Here is a 14,318-nt window from a genome sequence, read left to right as displayed (position 1 = left end):
GCTTTTTTGTGGCAACAGTAGCGCAGTTGTGGGAAGGGTGGGGTCTGCAGCTAACACGCAGGTAGACAGGACACCTCCAGAGCAGATGGCGGATGCCATGCTGGGAAAGCTATTAGCTGCAGGCTCTTCTTGCCTCCCTGTGTGTGAACCCTGGGCCACTGAAGGCCAGCCCAGCCTCTCGTTTACCCTTCCTTCCCTACAATCAGAGATAATGCATACCTAAACAGAGCCACAAAAGGCCTGCTAATTATACTGTAGTGGCTCACCTCACTTTATTGTCTGTATTCTCCGCTTGTCGAGTTGAGGATCGTAACCCTGTTATTAATTCATTAAGGATCGTAGTTCCACCTGAGGAACGCGCTTACCCTTTGCTTTGTGTTTAGGTGCTGTGATTAGGAGAACGGTGTTTTGTGATGAGGTCTCTGCTCCCAGGGGCTCACAAAGACAACTCCGTCCCCTCTGATCAGGTGCAGAGTTTCAGCCGTGCCGATTCCCTGGCAGGTCTTCCTTGCTACCTCTCTTGTGCAATGAGAGCGGAGAGCCAAAGCGGTGCCTCTGACCAATGCTCTGAAAGGGAGAAGATGGTCTTCACACAGAGGCCCAGCTCGTGGAAGGGTCTGCTTGTGTCCCATATTCTCTTGGGGAAAGAGGAAACCGTGCATGCTGCTTCAGAGAGCCACAGTGAGTTGAACTGGAGAGAGACACTGTTCGGCTCTTAAGAGTACTTGCTGACCTCAACTGAGGACTCAAGTTTGGTCTCCAGCACCCATAAGAGGCGACTCTCAACCTCCTGTAACTCTACTTCCAGGGGATTCGATGCCCTTTTCTTGCCTCTGTGAGCATTGGCACACACAGATGCATGTGCACACACACACACACACACACACACACACACACACACACACACCTGAAAGTCAAACAAGAAAGAGAAATCACTTTGACATAGATTAATGAATTGCAGAGGAATTATCAACAGGGCAATAAATCCTGCGATTGCCAGCAGTGCCACCCCCAGGTGTCCCCATGCTGACCTCACACACCACACTCTCCCAAAGAAAGAATCTCACCGAAGACCTCTCCTATAGTCATCCCAAGCTCCAATGCTCTCGGAACAATGTAGGGCCCCCAGGGCTCACTCATGCTCTCTGCCATCTGCCCCATTGTGTGCTCGGCAGAAGCATCCATTCCGGGGCCTGGGAGCAGCAAGAGGAAGGGCTTGCTTAGGTTTGCAATTGTTTGACATAAAATATTATTTACCCTGGAGCTGGACAGACGCCTTTAATCTCTGAGCTTGGGAGGCAGAGGCAGGTGGATCTCTGAGTTGGAGGCCAACCTGGTCTACAGAGTGAGTTCCAGGACAGCCAGGGCTACACCGAAAAACCTAGTGTTGGAAAAAACAAAAAACCAAAAGACAAAACAAAACAACAAAAATACTTGCTATGGAACTTGGTAATTTAGACTCCTGGAGTTGGGCATTAGGTCTGTTCTTAAACAAAGAAGGAGACAAATGGATATTTGGAAAATAGCAGAGATGCTCCCAAAATCAAACAGCCAGTGGAAGAGAAATGGCTCTCTCTCTCTCTCTCTCTCTCTCTCTCTCTCTCTCTCTCTCTCTCTCTCCCTGTGACTGCATAAACCACCACCGAAGCCAAGACAGAGAGAAATCAAAGGCCAGCACAATAAAAGAGAATGCTTTACAAATTGCAGCAAAATAAAAGTACCGCATTGAACCCGGGTGGGTCGGGGCTATTGCGAGAAGGACTTTATATTCTAGATTAATGTCCTCTGCCCCGGTCCCTCTAATGACCTATCTTGTTTGCTTGTGGCTACTTTCTCCGATATATTACATTTTGCTTTGTTTTCTCTTTGTGCTCATCGGTAGATAACTCCTCTGCTTTTTAATGGGCTGTCCAAGGCAGACAGCCCAGGACTCAAGATGCATGGTTGGGCAAAGGCAACGTCCTCTCTTGGATTCTTCCATTTCAGGGACTGAAGCACAAAACAGTCGTGACCCCATTTGGCCTCTTTGAGTCTCGGTGTCTGTTGGGAATATGTTGCTGGCAGCTTAACTGGCAAACGTGCTGGTTAATTGTAATTATCAACTTGCGGCAGCCCAGGATGGCCCGTGAAGAGGGCTTCTACTGAGGGATCACCTAGGTCAGGTTGGCCTATGGCAGGCCTGCAGGGCTTGTCTTCATGGTTATGTAATATAGGAAGACCCGGCCTGTTGTAGGTGGTAACACATCACAGGCTGAGCCCCGAGTGGAGAAAGCTAGCCCAGAAGAGTAGGCAAGCAGAAAGGGCCCAGATGACCAGCAGGCAAGCAGACAATGCAAGGACATTCACTTCTCTCAATGCTTGACTGTGACATGACCAGATGCCTCAAGCTCCTACCCTGTGACTTCACCTCACAGGAAGTGAGGAAATGGAGGCTGAATCCCTTGCTTTTGGGTCAGGAGCAGGAGCAAGAAGGACCCCACAGATGATCCATTTGAGGGATTATTATGCAAAACCCATTGTTGAGGTTGTGAATGATGCTTTGAGTGAGAATTGCCTCCCAAAGCAATTTGAACACAGTTCCTGGTTAGCGGAACTGTTTGGGAAGGATTAGGAGGTGTGGCCCTGTTAGAGGAAGTGTGTACCTGGGAATGAACTTTGAGGTTTCAAACCTTGTGCCCATCCCAGTTCTCCCCACCCCCACAGCCCACTCCTCCACCCCACACCTGTTGCCTGAGGATCAGGGTGTAAAGCCCTCAGTACTGCTTCAGTGCCTTGTATACCTGACCTCTTCCTGACACGATGATCATAGACTAAATCTCTACAATTGTAAGCAAGCCTCCACTGCAAATGTTTCTTTTATAAGAGTTGCCTTGGGGCTGGAGAGATGGCTCAGTGGTTAAGAGCACTGACTGCTCTTCCAGAGGTCCTGAGTTCAAATCCCAGCAACCACATGATGGCTCACAACCATCTATAATGAGATCTGATGCCCTCTTCTGGTGTGTCTGAAGACAGCTACAGTGTAATACATAATAAATAAATAAATCTTTTTTAAAAAGTTGCCTTGATCGTGGTGTTTCTTCACAGCGTTAAAACAGTGGCTAAGTCATTGTGTCTCTAAAAGAAACCTTAGTGGCTTCCCAGAAAGATAACCAAGGTCTTTGCCTCTCCTGCGGTTTAGACACATTCTGTAAACCTTGGCCTCGTGGGTGAGATCAGCTCCTTGACAGTAAGGGGGGATTTCTACCCAAGGCTGACCCTGTTGAGGCCCAGCAGGCCCATAACAGCACTCAAGAGCATCCTGTTTTGAAGCAACGTTGGCATGAACCTATAGCTCCATCAGCACTGTGCCACCACACCTTGAAGACAAAGGAGACCAGGAAGGCACCATGGAAGAGCCACTGAGCTCTCTGCTCATCTTCCCTGCAGATGGTGCCCACCCTGGCACCATCTTTCTAGCCCTTTCCCTTCCTCCATCCCAGCAACCTTGGAGTGCTCAAATCATCTCCAAGAAGCTGTTCTGTCTCTAAACCCCAGCCGACCCTAGGTTCTGGGACATTCTACTGTCTACAGGTCTTGATCACTGTGCAAGTGTGAGTAACTGTGACAGGACCAATGTATGTGGTTTAGCTCAGGCTCAGACCAAAGCAGGTAGAGAAGCAGAGAACCAGAGGTCACAGGACGAGGAATCCAATGCCCGAGTCGGAACAGGTAGACTCACACAGACTGGAGGACTGGGTAGTGAGTTGGGCAAAGCCATCATCGGTGCAACCCAGGGCAGCTCAGGAGGGCGGCATGGCCCAAGAAAACCCAGCCCCTGTACTGGTGATGAGAGACTCGGTCTAGGCTTGTTTGATGCCCTTGGGCCCCGTTGTGGTCTCTGACTGTCAGTCACCCTTGCTGTGAACTGGATGAGTGCTGGTAAACTCCACCGTGGGCTTCTGGAATGTCAACAGTTCTTGCTATGGGTTTGCCAGGCTGACCACATCCTGTGCTTGTTGCGTGTTATTGGACCCCATTGTTGGGAGTCGGGGAGCCTTGTTGTAGTTAGACTGGGAGGGTGTTGATGGGCCTTGATGTAGGCTTGCTGAGTATTGGCAAACCTCCATGTGAACTTGCTAGGTGTCCTCAGACCCCGTTGAAGACTCGCTTGGTGTCAGTCAGTTGGCTGGATGTTGGTTAGCCTTATGCTGGGGATCAGTATGACCCTGTTATGTAGTTACTGGCTGCCACTGGATCCCATTTGGCCCTGGCTATGCAGATCCTCACACAATAGCCTTCCAACTGTTTTGCGGTGAAAGTGTTGTGGGGTCCCTGTGAGACTTTTGCGTTCTGTTCCTGTTGTGGCAGGCAAGTAGTAAACGTGTGCTGGCTGGTTTTGATGTCAACTTGACACAAGCTAAAATTGATCATTCGAAAGGAATGAGCCTTGCCAAGGGTGGGGATCTTTTTCTTTCTTCTTAGTTTTCTCTTGAGGTACGGGAGGAGGAAGTGTGTTAGCAGGAGCAAGACTTGGTGTTAGGAGATACTTAGGGTTGCTGTTCAAGAGCTGACCTGCCTGAGTTCTCCTGAGGCCAGAAACTGCAGTTTAGCCCCTTGTAGTAAAACAGCAGGGATTAAGTAGTCTTTGTTCTATGTCCACAGGAACTGCACAGCTCTCACTTCCAGCCTGCTGGTTGAAGTCCCAGGAAGAAAAGGGGGACACTTTGAAAAAGTGATCTGAATCTTTATTTCTAAGTTCTTCAGCTCTCCAAAGAGTCCCTGCAAAAGCTCTCCTCCGAAAAGTTCTCTCTAAAAAGTACTCTGAGAAAGTTCTCCCTTGTTCTCTAAAAAATGTCTCTCTGTTCTCCTCTCCTAATCTTGTTCTTGCCTCTTGCTCTGATGTAACACGGTCATAATGCCCTTGCTTGTACCTTTTCTAGGAGAATAGATGACAGGGTTCATCCTTTTTTTTTTTTAACAAAAGTTCACTAGACGTTCAAACATAAACTCAAACCATGAAGAAGTTTATGGCAGAGAATGTTTACATGCACATGCCTTGAGAGTAATTCTCTGGCTAAACATTGTCTGTCACAGCTCCACAGGTTCATGGAGAGTTAAAAACCCTAACTTTTGTGACCAAGTTACTAGTGGAGTTTTGTATAGATAAACTCAGCCAATATTTTATCTTCTGTCCTTGCACCTATAACAAATGGTGAGTTCTCCCTTTATGAATTTTGGTTAGTGGTTTCGCGGCCTCTTGGAACGTGCTCTAAGCTGCAGACGCCTGCTTGCTATCTTAGAAGCGATTGACTCGTGACTCTTGAAGACTGGCAGAGTTCTCACCACACTTTTGATTATCAGAGAGGACTTAATAGCAGTCCCACTATGAAAGTGCTTGACAATTACTAATATAATTTTGGGACTTCTTACAGGCTCATCACTAATAACTAAGAAATCATATCTCTGTCTATATAGCATCTCTATAAGACAGTACATCTTCATTGTTCTGCAGAGATCTCCTCCAAAGGCTGGGCTAATAGGAGTTTGGTCAGAAAGCCAGGCTGGTCTGTTTTGTATTCAACTTACAAGGGGACGATGGGGAGAAAGGACTACCCCATGGTCCAACCCGTCTCTGGCAGGTCAGGTGACCCCTCCTCTATCATTTATTGATTTTATTATCAAATAATATTATTAAATATATTTAATAATATCAGGAAAAGCACCTCAATAGCAAAAAAAAAAAAATCTTCAGATGTAATCTTCTCGCCTTGCCTAGAGAAGCAAACCTGTCGTTAAAGTTACAGTTCATGGTGGAGCCATCTCAGGATGATCACCTGCCAGGTTAGGCTTCTCCTTGATGGCTTCTGGAAGAACCTCACATGAGGAATGGCCTCAATGATGTCAGGCTGTAGGAAAGCCTGTAGGTCATTTTCTTAATTAGTGATTGATATGAAGGGGCTCAGCCCACTGTGGGTGCCCCCTCTGGGCTGGTGACCCTGGGTTCTATAAAAAAGCAGGGTGAGCAAACCAGGAAGAGAAAAACAGCAAGCAGCACCCCTCCATGGCCTTGCATCAGCTCCTGCCTCCAGGTTCCTGCCAGGATTGAGTTCCTGCCTGCTTCTCCTCAGTCAACTGTAATTCAGGATATGTAAGCCACATAAACTCTTTCCTCCACAAGCTGCTTTTGGTCCTGGTGCTTCATCACAGTGATAGTGACCCTGACTGAGATAGGAGTTTGGTCAGAAAGCCAGGCTGGTCTGTTTTGTATTCAACTTGCAAGGGAATGGTAGGGAGAAAGGACTACCCCATGATCCAACCTGCCTCACTAGCCATCTCTGGCAGGTCAGGTGACCCCCTCCTCTATCATGCTGAGCCACTCAGCAATTACAGCAAGTGACCCTGAACAGAGACAGCTCATAGTGGCTACTTCCTGTTCTGACTGGGTAGGGACCCAGGGAACCCCCACAGACCTTCCATCTCTGACCAATGCTCTCTCTTCTCTGACTACCTTAAGTATGCCTCCTTCTGTGAGTGGACTGTGAACCTGCAGAATAAGGCATGTAGCATGTTAAGGAACCCACTTCACACAGAAGCCAGCCCCAACTGCTTTACATAGTTCACTGGCTCACAAAATGATACTCACTCTTTCCAGAGGGGAGATGAGGCCCTTCTGAAAGCCAGAGCTTTGCCATCTGATTTGGGAAGGAAGTAGCCTTTGACCCTACAGAAATGAACTCCATCTTCAGAGGCCAGCGCCAGTGCCAAGACCCCCCACTTCATGTAAACACACAGCCCGGAGCAGTCTTTTCAGACACCTTTGGAAAGTCCATCTTAACTCAAGCCCCAAGATCCAGTGAACGATATAGGCTTAATGAGATTCAAGTCAGCACCTCGAACAGCAGTTTTGAAAATTAGACATTCAAACGCAAACCAATCCAGACGCTGAGGAATGATGGTAGGAAAGTATGAAAAGGCTTTGCTTTCCGTAATTAAACCGTTCTGTTTGCATAAGAGTAGAAAACTTTGTACGTACGGCGAGAACACCGAAATCGGAACAGACAAGTCTCGGGTCTGAGCCAAGGTGTCTCAGGCACAGTCGTCAATGTTTCGACGTGGTTGGTTCTGCACACCTTGCAAAGTTTCGTGCTGTGGCCTCGGGACCCTGATGACATCACACAGGGCCACCAACGCTCAGGCTCACCTAACTGACCGTGAGCTGATGCTCTCCGTCAGCTATGGCCTTGTATGGTTGCCACACTTCTCAGAACTCCCACATTCTCTGACCTGGGCCCCCCACAGGGTGTCACAACCTACAGTTTAAGATGAACTGTGGTTTTCACAGGATTTGTTCCTTCCTATCTTAGCAGGCCAAACCCAGACGTGCTGGCCAGGCGCCTGGGAAGATCAATCCTGTTTCTTAAAGCTGCTGGTGCCTCTGAGCTTCCCAGAGCTTGTAGCTACACCAGTCGCCTCCCTGGTCACCACGGGCCCAGGTTTTGCAGGTCTCTCTCCTTGTAAGGACATCAACCATCCTGTCTCAAGGTTCACCCTAATGACCTCTAAAGAGAGAGTCTCCATGTAAGGGCATGATTGCAGACACTGGGGACACCTTCAACACATCTTCCCAGGGACACCAAACAGCCATCTGTGCAGGGAGACCCTGCCTTGCTATTATGGGTGAGACTGCCACTTGGGGTGCTTTGACTAATGCCTGTGTCGGGAGTGAGCCTTTGCCATCCTTTTCCCTCAGGAGATGGGTGCTCTGCCTGCACCTTTATTCCCAGCTGCCTGATTTCAGAGGGGAGGTAATTACTCACGTGCAACACACACAGACACATACACAGATACACAGACACAGAGACAGACAGACACACACAGAGATGCACACAGACACACACACAGAGACACACACACAGACATACACGAATACGGACACACACAAATACACAGACACACAAACACACACAGAAAGACACACACAGAGACACACAGACACACACAGACATACACACACATATAAACAAACACACAGAGACATGTAAACACACAGAGAGACACACACAAACACACAGACATACACAAACACACAGACACTCACAAATACAGACACACACAGACACACATGCACACACAGAGACACAAAAACACATACAGACACACAAACACATACAGAGATACACACACATATAAACAGACACACAGAGACATGCAAACACACAAACACACAGACACTCACAGACACACAGACACAAACACACACACACACACACACACACACACACAGAGGAAGACCATGCAGCCACCAAAGCTTGCACAGCACAAGCTCCCAGGGAGCCTAACAGGACTTGTGTTTGTGGTCTGCTGTTCTGGTTTTCAATCTTCTAATGCTTTCTGTCGGCTGCTCCCTAAGGGCTGGCTCCTCCGCGGCTCCCTTACTCAAAGTCTTCAGATGTTGGATTTAATCTCGCTTTGGTATTCACAGGGAACAAGCTCGGAGTTTGGCTTGGTTTTGTTTGTGCAAAGGACGGAGGAAATTAACTCATATAAACCACAGCGTGTCTCTCATTAAACATTCCCTCTGTACCTGCCCCAGAGGCCGCTGGCTTCTGTGTTTTTGAAACAATAACCAAAACACAATAAGTCGTCACTGGAGCTTCCTCTCCTGGACAGATGGCTTAGCATCACTCAGAGAAAGAACAATAGATTGAGGATTCTTTTCTTCAACGCCAGAGCTTGCTGTCTTTGTGTTTAATTAACTATTCTGCTTTTAGTCCGTAAATCAGGCAGCAGATTCTGTGGTTCTTAATGTGAATCGGAAAGACCTGAAGGGGGGGGGTGGGGGGGTGGGGGGGGTGGGTGGGAGCAGAGGGGTGGAGGGCACAGTGTGAGGGAGCAGCTAGTGCTTCAGATTGCACTAAGCAGCTCTTGCTCTTGGGTTTAATGGAACGGGCAGAGGCCAGGGACGCGGAGAGCTGACCCCTTGCCCCTTCATTGCTGCTAACCTTGGGGAAGTGTTGTAGCCTGTCTGGGTCTTGGTTCTGTAAAAGAGAGACCGTGTCACCTGCTCTCGGCCTAATTCACAGATCTGTTGAGCAAAGGCAGCAGAAGAATTAATGGAAAGGCACTTTGGGAAAGATAAGACATTCCCCAGATGAGGGTGTTAGCCTCCCATATGTCTCCCCAGAACTCATTATCTGGGAGTCAAGGGGACAGGGCCAGACATCACTCGGTGCCAGCTCTGGATGACCACTAAACACTGCCACTCCAGCGTGACCTTCACAGCTTTCCTCTAAACAGGGCTCAGTGGGGCAGGCATGCCTAGCATCCCAACACTCAGGAAGCAGAGGCAGAAGGATTACACGTTCAGGACCACCCTCAGCTGTGCACCGAGCAGCTCAAGGCCAGCCTGAGCTAAATGAGATCCTGTCAAAAAAAGAAAGGAAAAAAAAAAAAGAATCTTTTTCTCATGACCAAGGACCAGAAAGCTCTGCAGAGCCCAGTGTGTGCCCAGGCACCTGGTAAGATGATCCCACCACAGTTACTATCCTTACCAAGGAAAATGTCTCCCTGCTGGCATGATTGACCGGTCTTCCAAACACCTCAATTCTCCCAATAGAGTCAGGCCAAGCAGGAGCTGGTGAGAGATGTCAAGATGACTGATAGTAAATAACAGGCCATGTGGTAGAAAATATAGTGACTAAACCACACACAGACACACACACACACACACACACACACAAACGCACCCTCATACATACATTACACATATATCCACACTCACTCACACACACATACACACACTCACACAATACAAAAACTTAACAATACACTCACACACATATACACACATTCACGTATGTGCACACTCATATACTCTCACACATATACACACACTCACACACAAACACATACACACATACATAAACTCACACACATATGCACACTCACACACATACACATTCTCACACTCACGCACACACACACTCTTAAACACATACACACGCACACACCAGCATTGGGATTCCCAATGTGGGTGCATCTGAGGGTCTGACTTAATTACCCATGTCAGAGTCACTGTGTAAATGAACCCGGGGCTCCACCTGCTGTCACAATATCACCAGATGCACCTGTCCAGAGACTAGAGTGAGGAGACAGCCGTGTTCTCCATCGAGCGAAAGCCATGATGTTTCCCACAGAGGCCTGTGGTATTTAAGAGGGATGATGGGGCAGAAGATGAAGTGGGTGGATGACCACATGGTTGGGGAAGTAAAAGCCTGACTACATTCTCCAGCCTCGGCTGAGAGCTATCTCTCCTGCCCACCGTGCTGAGCCTCTCAGACCCATCCAATTGCTCGCTCTGAGGCTGAGCTGAGACCAGCTAGAGGGCAGCCTTTCTTCAAGCTCTAACACAGCCAGTTCCTCACAGAGCTGGCCCTGCCCTGGGTTTCCACTGTCCTCAGAGCAGATGCTGGGTAACCCAGTCTCTCCCCACATAGGTATCCCCTGCTGCCTTCCTCCGGTTCAAGCTTGACCAGTGTGCGACTTGGCTCAGGCTCAAGACAAGAACTGTCTCAAACTGACCTAAGCAGAAAGAGAAGTTAATGGCTTCTGTGGCCGAACCACCCACCATCCAGGACTCAGGACCTCCTATCTTATTTCTCCCCTCTCCTCCCTATACTCCCCTCCCCTCCTCTCCTTTCCCCTCCCCTTCTTCCTCTCTCCTCCATTCCCCTACCTTCTCACCTCCCCTCCTTTTCCCTCTCTTCTCCTCCCCTCCCTTCCCCTCCCTACCTCTCCCCTCCCCTTCCTTCTCTCCCCTCCCTTCTCTCCCCTTCCTCCCCCACTCCTCCTTCCCCTCCCCTTCCTTCCCTTTCCCTCTCTTCCCCTCCCCTCTCTTCCTTTCTCCTCCCTTCCCCTCCTTTCCCCTCTCCTCCCTTTCCTTCTCTACCCTTTCCTTCCCCTCCCTTCTCTTCCCCTCTTCTCCCTTTCCCTCCCCTCCCTGCCTCCACTTCCTCCCACTTTATTCCCAGGTATACCCCACCTCATGGCCCCACAATAGCTACCAACACCTCCAGGCTTCCATGTTCAAACCTCCAGAAAGAGGGGCTCTTCAGCCAATTGTTTTTCTAGAAACCCTGGGCCTACCCTTGGCTGACAGAACAGACCAATTGTCCCTCCTTGAGCCCAATGTGGCCAGGAGGGAGGGCACTGTGCTGATCGGGTTCGTCCAACCACATGCATGACTGACATAGCAGCGTGGTTGACTCCCGCCACAGAGGTAGTTGTGTTATGGAGAAGAGCAGAAAGAAAAGTGTTACCTTCAAACATCAGTGAAACGTCAGGCTAGTGGAGATAAGGTTTGTTGTTTAATGATAATAAAAAATGCAACTCTTAGTCTTACATATAATTATCCCGAGAGAAAAATCAGACTCAAAAAAGAGAATTTTAGAGACTCGGGTAATCTTACATGTAAATAGTAAAGCAAGCACTCTGGCGTGGCTGGACATTTAGCTAATTCGGTCATGGAATCTCTTCATCGTGTGATCTTGCTTACGGTCTTCACAGTGATTACTGTGGGGACAGCGTGTGGACACAACCTCAAAAGGAGCAGCAGAAGCAGTGTGGACACTGTAGGTAAAAAGGCCCAAGCTCACTTCCGGGTTTGAAAACATCCCACCAATACCTGGACTGTCTCAAGCTTAGGACCTCAAGTCCCACCAATCCCCACCCCGACCCATCCATGCGCTGGAAAGCGCCATCCAGGAACGCCCCGCCCAGAAAAGCTCCGCCCTGGAAAGCCCCACCCCGAAATGCTCCGCCCCAGAGAGTCCCGCCTTAGAAAGCTCCGCCCTGGAAAGCCCCGCCCTGGAAAGTTCTGCCCTCCAAGAAACAACAAACACAGCCTGCCTCCCCCTCAGTTCCCTGCTGCCTCTCCCTGGAGCAGAGGCAGCCACCCTATTGTGCCTTCTCCAGTAAGCCTCTTATGTGAGGTTTGTTGTGCAGTGCGACCTTGTGGTATTCCTCGGTTCCTGACTGCCAGGATGCCTTTCCCCTCAGAGCTGCACCACTTACAGACACAACCCTGGGAGAGAGAGAACAGCAGAAGCAGAAAGCTAATGTTCTATCAGTGCTGTGCTGACGCTTTCTCTGCAAGATTCCAATCTTGAGGCAAAGAGAGGAAAAAAAATGAGAGAGAAAGAGAGGAGGTAGGGGAGAGAAACGTGAAAAGGTTTCAAAAAACAAAAAAGGGGGTACAAACAGAACCCAAACACTGCGTGGACCCGCTGCTGTAGCCCTCCCTTGGCCTGGAAGGTTGCTAGGAGGTTTCAGCAGGTTCTGCCCACACCCTGTGTTCTCTGCAGGAAGAAAAGCTCAACTCAGCACACAGAGTTCTTGGAATATGAGGTTAGATGCAGAGTAATGACGGGTGCTGGCGTTTGTATGGGGTCTGGGGAGAGGGATGTTAAATTTCAGCCCATTGTGAGTTATTCAAAGGGCAGAAAACTAGGGGTTGGGGATTTGGCTCAGAGGTAGAGCGCTTGCCTAGCAAGCACAAGGCCCTGGGTTCGGTCCCCAGCTCCGGAAAAAAAAAAGAAAAGAAAAGAAAACTAATTACCCATGGCATTCAGAGGTAGGGGCCCTCAGCAGGCCATTAAGGTTAAAAAAAGACCCATGTGGAATTCTGAAGAGGGAAGGACAGACCGAAAAGATACACATGAACACACACACACACACACACACACACACACGCCATACACATACACAGAGAGACACATACCATACACACACACAACACACACACATACACACACAACACACACATACCATACACACACAAACACACACACACAGACACATACCATACACACACACAACACACACACATACCATACACACATACACATACACAGACACAGACACACACACACACACACACACACCCTGTCTCTGGGCTTGGAAGCCCTGTGCTGCCTCAGGACCCTGCCCACAGGATGGCTGTCCCTAGACAACAGAGCCAGCCCCTTGACCTTGAACCTTCGGAAACTGGGGCTCAAATAATCCTCTTTTCCTTAACCTTTCCCATTCTGAGCAGGGCATGGTGGGGCACACCTTTAGTGCTAGCAGTCAGGAGGCAGAGACAGGTCTAGCCTGGTCTACACAGTGGGTTTCAGGTCAGCTAGGGTCATAGAGTGAGGTCCTTTCTCAAGATAACAATTAAGGCAAATGCCCTGGCAGTCTGTGGAGTTGTGTCAGTAGCCACAGAAAACAAACTGCACAAATGTGAGGGATAGGTGAAGCCCAGGCTAAAAGGAAAGGGAAACTTGGGCACTACTGTGTTTGTGATCCCAGTGCTGAGGCAGAGATAGGCTCTGCAGCCAGCCTGGTCTGCTTGGTGAGTCCAGGCCATAGAGAGACCCTGTCTCAAAAAAACAAAAAACAAAACAAAAAAAAAATGACAAAAGCAAGGTGGGTGGTAACGCACACTCACACACATAACACACATGCTCACACACATTCACACACTCACACATGCACATACACACAATCACACTCACACATGCACATGCACATACACACACTCATACACACATTCACACACTCACACATGCACATACATACACTCATACACACATTCACACACTCACACACATGCTCACACACTCACCAACACACACATGTTCACACACTCACACACATAAACACACGTGTTCATACATATTTACACACATATGCACATACACACTCACACAAGTACATACACTCATACACACATTCACACACTCACAGATGTGCTCACATAGTCACACACGTGCTTACATGCTCGCATACACACATATACACACACATTCACACATTCACATACACACACTCATACACACGCTGTTAGACACTCACATACACTCTCACATGCAAGCCTTCTCCAGCCATAACAGGAACAGCCACAGTTGTCCTTAACACCAGGGGGCAGGCTCCGTAACAGGCTTGAGTCCTTCAGAAGCATGGACACTCTGGCTTTTGGTGTTGACTCTTGGGGACTAATGCAAAGCAGGCACAGTCCTTACCTGTTGCCACAGCAACAGAAAAAAAGGAGAAGTGGGGGGTCTCTGGGACCTCAGCTAGGTCTGACCCTATCCTGGAAAATAACTCTTCTCAGCTAAGCTTTGATGGGGCCTTTGAAGCATGAATCCCTCAGAGCATACAGCAGAAGCCATGTTGTGTGGAAAACTGAGTGCCTGGAGCCAGGGTCCTAAGGCCGCGGGATGCCCACCCTCATGCACACACACTCACACACACACTCATAAATAAACTCACAACGCACACTCATACACACACTCACA

Source organism: Rattus norvegicus, chromosome 5, assembly GCF_021556685.1.
Source record: "Rattus norvegicus strain SHRSP/BbbUtx chromosome 5, alternate assembly SHRSP_T2T, whole genome shotgun sequence".
NCBI lineage: Eukaryota > Metazoa > Chordata > Mammalia > Rodentia > Muridae > Rattus > Rattus norvegicus.
The sequence above is the reverse complement of the archived record's forward strand: the minus strand, read 5'-3'. Positions refer to the sequence as shown.